Genomic DNA, 15,889 nt, shown 5'->3' on the forward strand with positions numbered 1-15,889 from the left:
GACACAAACACACACATTCCCAGTTCAAATGGAATGCAGCATTAGATCATAAACTTTGCAAAAATCCATTGATCCAAATAGCCAATATTAATGGAGAAAAGCCCGCAGCCAAATAAAATAAGTAATATATATTGTTGAAAACAAAATAACCTGGCCTGTACTGCTACACTTGCTAGCTGTGTCCCAATTTAGGCCCACTTCCTTCGCAGGCCGTGTTTAAAGGGTGATTACGTCACAGCGAGGCTACGAAGGCTGTTTTAAAAGTACTGTGGTTAATCTCGCTTATTTATTTAGTGATGCAAATTTAGTGCTACAATTAAGAACAATAAAACCTTTGGTGACATATCTGCAAAGTTTCTTAACATTAGTAATGGTAAGGTGCAAATATACCCTCCGCACTGGTCTCTTTGCTCACGGCTGCACCATTATTGTCACACAGATGCAGCCATTTATATCCGCTGTTGCAGTATTCTCCTAAACCACAAGTGCTGCCACTCGGACAATATCGTGTGACAAAAACAACAACAAAAATGAAAAATACAGAAGAGTTAGTATTACAAGATACACAAAGAGGGTGCACCTTTAAGACCGATTGTCTGTATGATCATCTATAACATCTCCAAGATTGTGGTTTTGATCCTCAACCCGCTGGTAGGCAGCTCTGAACACCACAAGTAGAGCACCCTGGATTTTGTTGAGAAGGTGAGAGATGTCATTATGGAGGCAGATGAAACTATGGTCTCGTATGATGTTACGTCTCTCTTCACTTGCATCCCAGTCACGGAAGCGTTGGAGATAGTTCATAAGAGATTACACGATGACCCCAACCTCAGCAACAGGACCACCTTCAGCATCAACCTACTTCACATACAAGGGTCAGTACTACAGGCAGAAACATGGGTGTGCCATGGGTTCCCCAGTTTCACCCATTGTGGCCAACTTGTACATGGAAGAAGTGGAAAAAAGGGTTTGCTATCCTACCCTGGAACACCACCAAGTCATTGGTTCAGGTATGTGGATGACTCCTGGGTGAAAATCAAATCTCAGGACGTACCACAATTCACGGATCACATTAACTCGGTGGACCGACACATCAAATTCACCAGGGAGGATATGAAAAGTGGCAGGTTTGCCTTCTTAGACTGTGAGATTTCCATCAGTAATGGGGGACATCTAAAAGCTGATGTGTACCGTAAACCTACACATACGGATCAGTATTTAAGGTTTGACTCTCATCATCCACTGGAGCATAAACTGGGTGTCATCAGGACACTACAACACAGAGTGAACACCATCCCCACAGACACAGCGGCCAGGGAAGCAGAAGAACATCACATCAAGAAGGCTCTGAGTAAATGTGGTTATCCCAGCTGGACATTTGTCAAAGCTGGGAAGGCTCCTAAAGAAAGCTCCAGCCGATCCAGGAAAGAAGGACAACCGCTGCCTATGTGAAAACCTGTAGTGATCCCGTATGTGTCAGGAGTATCGGAACAGCTGAGACGCATTTTATCTAAACACCGCGTCTCTGTGGCTTTTAAACCCCAAAACACGCTGTGCCAAAAATTGGTCCACCCCAAGGATCGGGTCCCCCGACACAAACAGAGTAACATAGTGTACGCTGTTAAGTGCCAGGAGGATTGCCAGGATTTATACATCGGGGAAACCAAACAACCTCGGACGAAGCAGATAGCACAACACAGAAGAGCTACCTCGTCAGACCAGGACTCTGCAGTCTATTTACACCTACAGGCCAGTGGACACTCTTTCAATGATGAAGACATATCCTGGACAGGAAGGAACGCTGGTTTGAGCGCGGAGTCAAGGAGGACATTTACGTGAAAAGGGAAAGACCATCTCTGAATCGGAAAGAAAAGAGCTCTAATTTCTTTATTGCAAATTTGACAACAGAAGTAAATAAAGAAATAAATAAAATCAAACATTCAGCGGCACTAAGTTCTGTAACTCTTACGTCTATTTTCACCTGTTCAGCAGGAGTGGGACTACGGTTCTGCGATATGACCAAAATCTCATAACCATCTCATATAAGACGTTTCTTATCCCAATAACCATATATATCACAAAATAGTGTTTTTTCTCTAAATTCTGTGAATCTTGGGCAACTCGAGTTGTGTGAATTGTTTTGAGCTATCGTGTACCTGGAGTCGAGTGTTTTGACCGATGCATGAAACTATATATTTTTAGATACAAGTTGTAAGGGCTGCCATTTTTTGTGAGTATTTATTACATGGCGTGCAGCAAGGAAAACACTGTTCTAACATTTGATTCGAAAGTTTATTTTGAGCACCTGATGGCTCTTTTTTGCTTCTGATCTGTAAACACTCTCCATACTCTTTCACGTAACTCTTGCGTAGGTGGTAGAAGAGGTTTGCCATGTTTGAGTCCGTGGTGGGGACCGGTTTGCGGCAACAATAGATGTTTTCATTTCGTTATCCGATATACAGGGAGTGCAGAATTATTAGGCAAATGAGTATTTTGTCCACATCATCCTCTTCATGCATGTTGTCTTACTCCAAGCTGTATAGGCTTGAAAGCCTACTACCAATTAAGCATATTAGGTGATGTGCATCTCTGTAATGAGAAGGGGTGTGGTCTAATGACATCAACACCCTATATCAGGTGTGCATAATTATTAGGCAACGTCCTTTCCTTTGGCAAAATGGGTCAAAAGAAGGACTTGACAGGCTCAGAAAAGTCAAAAATAGTGAGATATCTTGCAGAGGGATGCAGCAGTCTCAAAATTGCAAAGCTTCTGAAGCGTGATCATCGAACAATCAAGCGTTTCATTCAAAATAGTCAACAGGGTCGCAAGAAGCGTGTGGAAAAACCAAGGCGCAAAATAACTGCCCATGAACTGAGAAAAGTCAAGCGTGCAGCTGCCAAGATGCCACTTGCCACCAGTTTGAGCTGCAACATCACTGGAGTGCCCAAAAGCACAAGGTGTGCAATACTCAGAGACATGGCCAAGGTAAGAAAGGCTGAAAGACGACCACCACTGAACAAGACACACAAGCTGAAACGTCAAGACTGGGCCAAGAAATATCTCAAGACTGATTTTTCTAAGGTTTTATGGACTGATGAAATGAGAGTGAGTCTTGATGGGCCAGATGGATGGGCCCGTGGCTGGATTGGTAAAGGGCAGAGAGCTCCAGTCCGACTCAGACGCCAGCAAGGTGGAGGTGGAGTACTGGTTTGGGCTGGTATCATCAAAGATGAGCTTGTAGGGCCTTTTCGGGTCGAGGATGGAGTCAAGCTCAACTCCCAGTCCTACTGCCAGTTTCTGGAAGACACCTTCTTCAAGCAGTGGTACAGGAAGAAGTCTGCATCCTTCAAGAAAAACATGATTTTCATGCAGGACAATGCTCCATCACACGCGTCCAAGTACTCCACAGCGTGGCTGGCAAGAAAGGGTATAAAAGAAGAAAAACTAATGACATGGCCTCCTTGTTCACCTGATCTGAACCCCATTGAGAACCTGTGGTCCATCATCAAATGTGAGATTTACAAGGAGAGAAAACAGTACACCTCTCTGAACAGTGTCTGGGAGGCTGTGGTTGCTGCTGCACGCAATGTTGATGGTGAACAGATCAAAACACTGACAGAATCCATGGATGGCAGGCTTTTGAGTGTCCTTGCAAAGAAAGGTGGCTATATTGGTCGCTGATTTGTTTTTGTTTTGTTTTTGAATGTCAGAAATGTATATTTGTGAATGTGGAGATGTTATATTGGTTTCACTGGTAAAAATAAGTAATTGAAATGGGTATATATTTGTTTTTTGTTGAGTTGCCTAATAATTATGCACAGTAATAGTCACCTGCACACACAGATATCCCCCTAAAATAGCTAAAACTAAAAACTACTTCCAAAAACATTCAGCTTTGATATTAATGAGTTTTTTGGGTTCATTGAGAACATGGTTGTTGTTCAATAATAAAATTATTCCTCAAAAATACAACTTGCCTAATAATTCTGCACTCCCTGTATTTCATCATATCACACAGCCCTAAGTGTGATAGCCCTAAGTGTTGGAGGTCATGTCAGTGGGGGGATCCACGGGTTTCTCTGTGAATTTCACATTCCTGTGCCGGCTTGTTAGGTGCTCCCTCAGAATCTAAGTTTAATTTCAAAGAAGAAAGAAGTTTTCTTCCCACTCAGAGTGTACACCGGATGCTAATGTTTTTGTCACTTTTTACAGACTCAAACTCAAAGGACTGTCTGTACTTCCAAGCTTGAAACGCTGCATGGTCGTACTCTCTCCTAACTTTAACTTTACCAGAGGGACACATCGTGTGCCTCAACCTCACAGGGTGTTTCTCTCTTTTGCCACAAACTGTTCTTTTAGTTTCTTTTTACCTTCCTTGGTTAGGCATAGGGATTAGAGATCTGATCTAGATTATAGTATTGAAATTTTGGGACACATCATCAGTAGTGGACTTTGGATTCATTGGGTGTTTCGATCATTATCACTAGACACTCTGATCCAGGAGGCCCTGCCAGGGCTGATCAGGCACCGGAGTGTGTCACTGGTTTATGTTAAATTGTTATTTCTCTTCTACTTTCTTCTGTTTAAGTTCCACAATTTATTTTCTTCTATCAATTCACTGCAAAATGAGAAGTAATACTTACCTCTTTGATATTTAAGGAGCCTCACTTCTTCAAAGGGATAGAAAAGGTGATAAAGAGAGAAGTAAGACAAAAGAGACAAGATAGGAGAGCTGAGAGCCGATCTGGCATCCCACACCTTCCTGCCGGATCGGGTTGTATGCTCTACCTCCCACTACCACTGCCTCCCAGAAAAGGGAAAAAGAGAGGGAAGAAGAGCAGAACATTTTTTTTATTCCTCCGTTAGTTTTCACTGCCATGAGGTTAACTGCACAGTCCCCAGAATGCCCTGAAACAGCTGTACCAGTCAACCAGGGTTCTGGTTTATCATCATAAAATTTCTAGTGTTAGGTTTTCTACCCTTTTGCCACCCTCTGCTGAGGTAGACCCACCATGGGTTGATCAATCCTTGGCATGTGTCTCACGGTTAGCTGACTGCCTTAGCCCTCTTTAACCACAGCCAGTGACTGGTCCTCTCAGCAATGTTAGCGAATTCTCTTATAGCCTGCCATTGCGCCTGTCCTCTGATTCCAATCTGTCTAAGCAGATGCAATGGGACACACACCTTCCAAAAAGTTCACCTTTTGTCTCATCAGAAGACCCCCACCCCACCCTCAATAAAGAGCTTTATTTAGAAACATTTTGCATTTTGTGTTTACTTATTTTTGTCTAAAATGTAAATTTGTTTGATGATATGAAACATTTAAATGTGACAAACATACTAAAAAAGGAAATCAGGAAGGTGTTAGGGCTGCCACGATTAGTCGATTAGTCACGATTACGTCGAACTATCAAAATCGTCTACAACTAATTTAATAGTCGACCCGTCGTTTGAAGGTTTGTAAGATCCCAAAAGACACAGGAATAAGTAGCAGGATTGAAGAGTGTAATAACGGACTTAAACAGAAGATGGCAGCACTTCATGTACAAAGATACCAGCTGCCGTTAAACCCCGAAGAAGAAGAAGCTGTGTCCCAGAATTCATAGTGCGGCCCTGCTCAGTTTCCAACAATGGTGGCAGCTAGTTAGTTTAATATTACTCTTATTATTCTTTCTGGGTCACAAAATAAACGTTTAACATATTATATCATATGCTAATGTTAATCAGCTCCAGCTGGTTCTCCATTCACTGTTTATAGGGATACTGATTACTCTCATCAATTCTCTGTTCACTCTAATCTGATAAAATTGATCTCCCCTGGTCCAAAAATCTTTCTGACTGTTAAAAGGAGAGGTAAAATATGCTGCATGCACCAATTCATTAGGATTTATTTTGCATAAAGCAATGAAAATTTCTCAGCTTCAATAATTGATGGTACTATTAGATTTTTTTTCAGTTAATGTAGGACTTAGATAATTTTGTTTTAAATTTTTGTGGAGTGTCCCCACTCTTTTGGAAGCACGATTATAAAAGTCAAAAACATATTCACATTAAAGTGTGTTTTTAATAAGAGTTGTTAAAAAAAATTTATCACACAACTCTCTCTCTCTCTGTTTCCTTTACATGTAGGTCAGGTTACCATAGTAACAACACACCTGTACCTCAGCATATGAAGCGATGCACCAGATTTACAAAGGAAATATGATCACTGACTTCTGAAAATGTTACACTGATGTCAAAATCATACTCACAGTTTGAGTTTTTATGTTTAACTTGAAAATATTTCACTGATTACACAACACATAAAAAACAAACCTTATGATGCTTCAGAGATGTGATTTTACCTTCAGTACTACCTTGATAACAGACTAGATAACACCAAACATACAATGCCTTCTGCTCCTATCAGTGCAGCGACACAAGCAAGTTATACACATGCCATTATTAGCAATACAGCTTGACAGCAATGATTCAGAGCTCAGAAGATCTAATTTGCTATATTTTATTGAAAAAAAAAGCCTTTTATGTAGTAGTGAACGTTAATACTGTTCATCACTAATGACAAGTTTCATACTTGTCACACTCTTGGAAGACCAAAGAACACCTTCTACCCGTCGGCTGTCAGAACTCTCAGTGCACAAGCACACTGACACTACTTTGATCCTAGGTAATCTGAGTGTGTACGTGCGTATGTGTGAGTGAGTGTCTTGTGCAATATCCTGGCAGGTGTGCAATTATCATCCTACCCAGTAGTTCCACTATCCTTAATGACGAAAGCCCTTCCACCCTTACTTATTATATTATAATGCCCTTGTATACACCCCCACAATGTTTCTTTTAACTTATACATTGTGTATATAGTGTGTTTTTTTAATATTGTTGTTTTTAAACTTATCACTTTCTTGCACCTATGCGGTCTTGCTAGCTAATTTTACTGTGCAGGCAACTGTACAATGACAGTAAATGTAGTTCTAAGTTCTAAATATTGATCTCATCATTAATCATATTCTTCCACACAGTTTTGTCTCAGTATCTCCAAACATCTTCACATGTGAGTTTTGTGCCTAATCATGGTAGTAATGCATTAGTAAATGCATTTGCTTAAAAATTAACAAGCAAACTCCACTACCACAGTGTCCTACCTTGACTTTGTATCTTCACCAAAAATAAATGTTTCAAGTAGGTGCTTAATAGCTATGTAGAAAATGTAACATACATCAGAAAATGTAACAAACTCATGACCCAGGATATGGTGTGTTATTTAAATTGTCTAAAATCAACTAAAAATAAGTTCTAAGATAAAAGGTTTTATCTGAAAAGTAGACAAAAACTGTCACATTGACTTAAGTCAAAGAAGGACTCAAATGTAGGGTTCCAAACCACAGTGCATTTATGTACAGTGAATGAAACATATTTTAGAAAGGTCATTGCAGTTGTGAAGGTCCAGTCTCCCCAAGACTTCAACAAAGTCAAAACAAACAACCAGTTCTCTCCCAAAATCCTCATTCGAGTCTGCTGCACCACTGTGAAGTAATCTCCAAATAAACCTGAGCACAGGGACGGGCAGGTCAAAGATACTCTTCACAATAAGTACTAAAACACAACAAAAGTTGGCACCATGATTCACTAACTGTTTTCATGCAACGATGCAGTGAAGACTGACTGCCTACTGCTTCCTTATAAAGCAGGTCATGAGGTCATCATGAGCAGGTGTGTGAAAAAACTGTGAAATGGGAGAGAGGAGACAGAGAACACAGAAACACACAGGAAATGGCAAGTCGCACAGCGAGCACCAAGGGACCCTGACAAAAGTTGAACCATTAAAAAAAAAGTCTTCTAAAAACTTACAAACATCTGTCATGTGGAATAAAAATGAAACAAAACAACTGTGTTTTCTGATTTACTCAAAAATGTGCATTTTGAATCTATAATCTAGAAATGATGCTGGGGGAGTACAAGAGTACAAAAATACAATGCAAGATCACCACCCACACAAAATGCCATAGGGGTTTGGTATGGCGTTATTTTTGTGCCACTATTATGAGCGCATGTAAAAAAAATTGCAGGTGCAAGTGCTGCATTTTGAGGAGACATTTATTTTGAGTGAAGAAAAGCTAAATTTGAGCGAACAAAATTCATTGCTGCGTCCAAAATATGTATTTCAGTGTTTGCTATATTCCATACACACACACACACACACAACAGCAGCCCCTCTCGCTCAGTTTTTGCATTTGCGCTTGCTCGCAATGTGTTGCTCGCGCTCTCAACATTTCTGCCCGTGCGCGCTCAACTCTTTCGAATTTCGAAAAAACATCGGTGCAAATTATAAGTCTGTCATGATGTCTGGTGTTTTCGTGTTTGTTGGTTTGTTTTTATTTTGTTTTACTTTGCGAGATGGTTATTAGATGCTGCTCCAGCCGGTCAGAAACCCCCCGCCGCCCCGCCCTCTCCTCTCTGCGCCGCAAGCAGCAGGCGCACCTCGCAAACGAAGGGCGCCCTTACTCCCAGCAAATGGGCGATAGAAAACCAATCGGTGCCTATGCCATTCCCAATATGCGCTGGCTGACGTCGAGGCAGCATGAGTACGAGCATTTTTATTTTTTTTGCCGATGCCCGTGGTGCCGCCCCCCACCACGATGCCGCCCCGGGTAACCGCCCGTGTCGCCCGTATCTAAAACCACTACTGCTGCCAAGCAGCATTTATGAAAACCAGTGGCAATGTCTTGTGTATCCACCAGGGGGTGCAGTGCTAATGGAAGTTCATTCACTTACAGCTTTCTACACATACCTATGCATGCTTTGCATTGATCAGGGTGTCTATAAATATAACAACAGCGGTTGTGCACACTGAAAAGGCAAGATACATCAGAAAAAAGTGATGCTTGCATTTTATTTTATTGCTGAGTAATGTTTCTGAACATGAAAGCATGGCACTGCAATGGTTTTTCATTCAAAAATGAAAATCTAAATTTAAATGCAAATTGATTGTTGGTTGGTTGGTCCTGTCAGAAAAGAATGTATTTTAGACGTGATACAAAACAGCAAGTCAGAGATGATAGCAACAACAGTGTATATGCTTTTGCATTCTGCCATAATTAAATAATGTGCGAAAAATACACTACAAGTCAAAAGTTAGGACACGCCTTCTCATTTAATGGTTTTTCTTTACTTTCATCACTAAAGGCTTGCTAGCAGCCTTCATTTTCACTAAAGGCATCAAAACTATGAATAAACACATATGGAATCGTGTAGTAAACAAAAATGTGTGAAATAACTCAAAACATGTCTTATATTTTAGATTCCTTGGTCTTCTTTTGATGAGCTTCATGAGGTAGTCGCCTGAAGTGGGTTTTCCAACAGTCTTGAAGGAGTTCCTGAACACTTGTTGATGCTTTTGCCTTTACTCTGCGGTCCATTTTGTCCCAAACCATCTTGATTGGGTTTAGGTCAGGTGACTGTGCTAGAATTGGCACAACACTTCCATCACTCTCCGTCTTGGTCAAGTAGCCCTTATACAGTCTAGTGGTCATTGTCCTGTTGAAAAATAAATAGGACGGTCCAATATTTATGGCGTCTTATTTTGACTTTTAATTTTGTTAGGCCTGATTTGTCAGTTCTATGCTTAGCTGAGACTAGGAGAGTTTAACTGAACAGCACCACTATATCCTGCAAATAAATAAACACAATGCATCAGTTATTTATTCTGGACCATAAAGCTGGAAGTTAGGTGTGACATACTGTTTTCATATCTAAACATCAAAACAGAAACATACCCAAAGATACTGTTAGGTTCCATTCAAAGACAGGTTCCATTTTGGCAAATAAATGAGTAAAGGTCATGCTCAGGACTAGTCTTTGGCACTGGTACAACACCTCCTGTGTTGTACCAGTTCCAAAGACTTCACGCCCCAAGGACCTCAACAGCTACAGGCCGGTGGCTCTGACATCCTACCTGATGAAGACCCTGGAGCGGTTGGTCCTGGCTCAGCTTCGGCGCCTAACAAGCTCATCACTGGACCCACTTCAGTTTGCCTACCAGCCTGGCATTGGAGCGGATGATGCCGTCATTCACCTCCTACATCGTTCCCTCGCTCACCTGGAGACCGCTGGAAGCACTGTGAGAATCATGTTCCTTGATTTCTCCAGTGCCTTCAACACCATTCTTCCCTCTGTTCTGAAGGACAAGCTGGAGAACTCTGGAGTGGACCATCACCTCACTACCTGGATTTTGGACTACCTCACCGACCGACCACAGTATGTGAGAACTCAGGGCTGTGTGTCGGACAGGCTCGTCTGCAGTACGGGGGCCCCACAGGGAACGGTTCTGGCTCCGTTCCTCTTCACCATCTACACTGCAGACTTCTCCCACAATTCCACCCAGTGCTTCCTGCAGAAGTTCTCTGATGACTCTGCAATAGTCGGCCTCATCACTGATGGGGACGACAAGGAGTACAGAGGACTGACCCAAGACTTTGTGGACTGGTGCCAGCTGAACTACCTCCAGATCAATGCCAGTAAAACCAAGGAGCTGGTGGTAGACTTCCGCAGGCACAAGCATTCTCCACTGCAACCACTGAACATCCAAGGTATGGACATCGAGGCTGTGGACAGCTACAGGTACCTTGGTGTTCATCTGAACAACAGACTGGACTGGACTCATAACTCAGACGCCCTCTACAGGAAAGGGCAGAGCTGGCTGTACCTGCTGCGGAGACTCAGGTCGTTTGGGGTGGAGGGCCCACTCCTGAAGACCTTCTATGACTCTGTGGTGGCTTCTGCTATCTTTTATGGTGTGGTCTGCTGGGGCGGCAGCATCTCTGCCGGGGACAGGAAGAGACTGAACAGGCTGATCCGAAGGGCCAGCTCCGTTCTAGGATTCCCTCTGGACCCAGTGGAGGTGGTGAGTGACAGGAGAATGGCGGCTAAGCTGTCATCCCTGTTGGACAACATCTCCCACCCCATGCAGCAGACTGTGACAGCACTGAGCAGCTCCTTCAGTGGGAGACTGCGGCACCCACGGTGTGGGACGGAGAGATTTCGCAGGTCTTTCCTCCCCACTGCTGTCAGACTCCACAATAAAGACTTTAACTGAACAAACACACACATCCACACATGTGCAATAACACTAAGTGCAATAATCTTTTCTGGCATCGTTGTATTTTTACTCAGTTGTATAGCATTCGTATTCTATTTTTATCTTATTGTATATTTTTATTCTATTTTATTCTACTGTATATAGTATATTATTTTATTCTATTCTGTACAGCTGTGTACTGTATTTATTCTTATTGTATTCTAATTTTTGCGTCATAACTTTTGCACTGTCCACTTCCTGCTGTGACAAAACAAATTTCCCACGTGTGGGACTAATAAAGGTTATCTTATCTTATCTTATCTTATCTTATCTTAGTGCTTGACTTTCTGTGAGAAATGGAAGGTAAACAGTAGTCTTCACTGTCAAAATGATGAGGTCAGCTGGTCTTTTTTCTATTTTTTTCTTTTTTCTTTTTTTTTTTTATCTCATCTGTTGTCCCCACTTACACACTTTCAGTCATGTGGTATTCAGACTTGTGACTAAAAAACTTCCTTCATCAATAAATGAAGGATACAATAAAGAGCAGGAGTTGTCCTTTAGGAAAGTTAATTTTCAAAGTCAGGTGATATTTTTTAGGCATATCTTTCATTCACTCTACTTATGTGTCTCCTGGGTTTTGACCAACAAATTAGTTTATTATACTTTGAAATCTCCCATGACTGTCTTTTCGTCACCAGACAGACATCATCGTTTTCCTTGTTATCTTATTGCCTCTGACAACAATGCATCTATCCATGTCATACTTTTTATAAAGTGAAAGCAAAATGTGAATATTTTATCTTTTCATGTTTCATCATAGATAATTTAACAGTGTTTCTGATGATTACATAAAGACTTTGAAGATCGTACTTTAAGAGGTACAAAAAAAATGAATAAATGAGTATATCTGACATGTTTAAACCAACACAAAGTGACAAAAATAGCAGTTCCTCTAGAGCAGGGCTCTAGAGTGCGACCAATTTGGTCGCAAATACGACCAAATTTTTCAGTGGTGCGACTAAAAAAAAATATTTGGTTGCACCTGTGCGACCAACTGTTCGGGTAGCAAAAAAAAAATAAAATAAAAATCTGCAACCTTCCCTGTGGTCAACAACAGACACACATTTTGCCCCTATCGTGGACTAAACCAATCAGAGATAGTAAGGGGCGGGACCTCTCTGATTGGCCGTGGTCCAGTTGAAAGTGCAGGTGGAAGTGGGAGGTGAGTAGCTTGAATAAAGCGATATCAATTCATTAAATCCTGAATCGACTTTTAAATATAACTGTGTTTTGCCAGAAACGCCAGATTCTCAGATCAAAGCTCACAAAACCATTTCAACAACAACCAAACAGCAAATGAGAGCAGGTACACGGATTCCACACAAAGACGTAAACACGGAGCGGAACCGACGCATCAGAATTAACTTTGTCTTTCTCGGCTTTCTCACCCGACGGCCCGTAGACGGACACGCTGTCGGAGCTTAGTGATTCTGATGCGTCCGGTCCGCGCTGTGTTTACGTCTTTTTGCGCTGATTCTGAGCTGCAGGTTTTGTCTCTCTCCAACCAAAATTCACCGAGCCAGCAGCAAAAGAAGCAGCAAACTGCCTTCACATTTGATCAATGTCGTCATGAATTTTGCTGTTTTGCTTCCACGACTATTAAAATCACACTCCATGCACAGCTAGCTCTCTCTCTATCTCTCTCTGTACTTCAAGAACAGTTTCCCGTCTCCAATCTCTGTTTTCTGTATTATTCATTCGCTTATTACCCACCAGTCTACCGTTGTTTACAGCGCTGTCGGCTGCTGTCTTTTTCTTTTCTTTTTCTTTTTTTCACTTAAATGACCTCGGACAAGAAAGCCTATTTTTTCTGTTGTTCAATACTGAAGAAATTTAAACTTTATATGCAGAACATTGTAGAATATTTTTAAGGTTATCTGCTATAAAAAGCCAGACCAGGAAAATCTCCTTCATGTTTTTCTGTGTTTTATTCTCAGTTACTTTCACACAAAGGCATCTGCTGTGATGTTCACAATTTTGATGAAGTCAGTACTGATAAATGATCAGAATTATAATATTTCTGACTGTCTGAGGCTAAGCTGAATCGAATCGGGATGTTGAAAACCGGAATCGAACGGATTATAGAAATCAGTGATGATACCCAGCCCTAGTGAGCAGCCTAGGCACGACAGAAGTGGATGTAGCTGTAATAGGAAAAGAACTATTGCTAACTTTTCTGTTAAGTTAAGGCCTGATCCTTCTCAAAATTCATCAATGTCATCAATCTTTGAATGCTGAAAAAGCACAGTGTATCCAGAAAAACACATTATATTATATAAATTATTATAAAATTTGTGTGCGCCTAACTTTTGTGCCGGTACGCCTAACTTTTTAAAGTTAGGCGTACTGGTACACCCATGGCAAAAAGTTAGTCTAGAGCCCTGCTCTAGAGTCCACTTCAGACAGAGTCTTAAGTGTGAAGTCAGTTCCCACTGACAGAAACATTAAGATACCAAAATGAACATAGATTAGGACATAAAACATAGATTAATATGGGTGTATTCACAGTTGCCAGTCTGTACAGTGCCTTAAAGTCCACTTCGTTTTGACTAATGTGATCACTGCACACTGTAAACGGGTCTGTTTTTTGTATTATAGAGTGTCTCCCCCCAGTGTATTTATGTTCCAAGTCCCATGCCATGAAGCGCTAATTAAGCGCTAGTTAATTGTGCTCTGCTTCAGACACAATAAATCTGTAAACCTTATTGCTGTGTGTTTTGGTATCTGCACTTGGGTCCATCTGTTGGGTCAGTCTGTGGGCCGCATGACACTGAATACATAAATGTGAAATATGTGAAAACTTACTGTGGATTAAAGAGCAGGTTCCAACAAGCAGACGAAGGGGACTCCTTTATTTTGTTATGTACTCCTGGTAAGGACAAGAATGAGGTGACTTTTGTTGTGATTTGGCGCTATATAAATAAAATTGAATTGAATTGAATTGAATATTAAAACAAATCCTACTGTAAAAAACAAAACAAGAAACACTAATTTCAACCTTGATGCAGTTGTTTAATGATGTTAACCAGTCAGAAAAGGGAAAACGTAAATATTTTCATGAATGGAAAGCATGTAGACACTGAGCAAGATATAAACTACCATAAAATGTAGTTAATAGTGGTAAAATACCTACAGCAAGACTAATGTGCTGACTCCAGATTAAATACACTCCCCCCCCCAAAAAAACCCCAAAACAAAACAGTACTATGCAAACTATTACAAATAACAACTTAATTAGAAGGTCGTGTTTTTTTTCTCTAATACTTTTTACATTGAAAAGTTAGGAAGAAGAGATTAACCATGCACATTCTGCCTACTACAGTTTTCAACAAAACATGCATATATCTGCAACTAACCAGACATGTTCCAATATTTTCTAGTAGTTTTTTCATTGTGTAGGTATGTGTAAAGATTGTCTCAGTGTGGCAGAAATGTTAAGACTGAAATTATAGGAGTCACTGCCTTCTGAGACCTACAGTTCTTACCCTTGCTATTAAGGATGTAAAAAAGTAGTTCCACAACTGGTAGCTCAGAAGATGTGTTAGTTTACCAGCTATCCAACTTTCCTGCTTGCTTTGATTTTAATTTTTTCCAGGGTGTGGAGTTAGTTAGTAATGAAAGAATCACAGTGCTGAAAGTAATCACTTCTCATTGGGTGAACACACATCGATCTAGTTGATCTGAATTTTACTTGATTCAGATACAACCAACAAAAATGAATCATTTTATAACTATAAACATAATATATTTATATAAATCAAGCTTTTTATATCTAAGTGATCAAACAAATGCCTTAGTTGACTTGTTTAAGTAAAATGTGGAGCCGTCACACTCAGTGATAAAACTATTAAATGGAATTAAAATGCTTATTGCATGCACTAAATCACCAGATCAACTAAAGAATTTTCTATGGCATTTTAATTAGTTTTTCTTTTCAACAGTGTTGCATTTGACTGGTATATTTCTATGATGTTTAGAGATTTTTGGTACCATTTGATGCATTAGCTGTCATGAATAAGGAAAATTTGCTGTGGAAGAAGAGTCATATGATCTGTGAAAGGTTCCTTTGTGATTGGTCAGATGCACCCAATGCCAGCCATTTGATGTGAACACGCTGGGGAAACTCTGGGTTAACTTACTGTGTTGATAACCAGCTTCATGTGACCGCTTATCCTGATTGCCAATGTTAGGGTAAGTGAACTGGATATGTTGAACTTGCGTCATGGTATAGGGCTCAGATCAGTGTGATTCATTTATTCTTGCAGTAATATGCAGTAACATTTATTCAATGCAGAGAAAATCAGAGCCATCTTATTCTAACTTTGACTTTGACATTACATAAAACAGAAACTAATCTTTACCTAAACTTACAATAAGCTAAACATACAACGTATGTTTAGCTTGCCACAAGGCAATTTATATTGTAAGGTAAAAACCCTACACTAGTACAAAGAAAAGCTATATATATGTGTGTGTGTGTGTGTGTGTGTGTGTGTGTGTGTGTATGTATATCTATATCTATATATATATCTATATATATATATATATATATATATATATATATATATATATATATATATATATATATATTCATTTATATATATATATATATATATAACTTAACGTATATAACTTCACATGAACCTAATTTAAACATATTCTAATGTTAACAAAGTTTTTTTCATTTTTTCCAATAGCAAGACTTGCTTCTTCTCCCTGCAACAGTGAATGATTTTACATGTGACATCACACAC

Source organism: Perissodus microlepis, chromosome 6 (genome assembly GCF_051167445.1).
Source record: "Perissodus microlepis isolate ML-2025 ecotype Zambia chromosome 6, ASM5116744v1, whole genome shotgun sequence".
NCBI lineage: Eukaryota > Metazoa > Chordata > Actinopteri > Cichliformes > Cichlidae > Perissodus > Perissodus microlepis.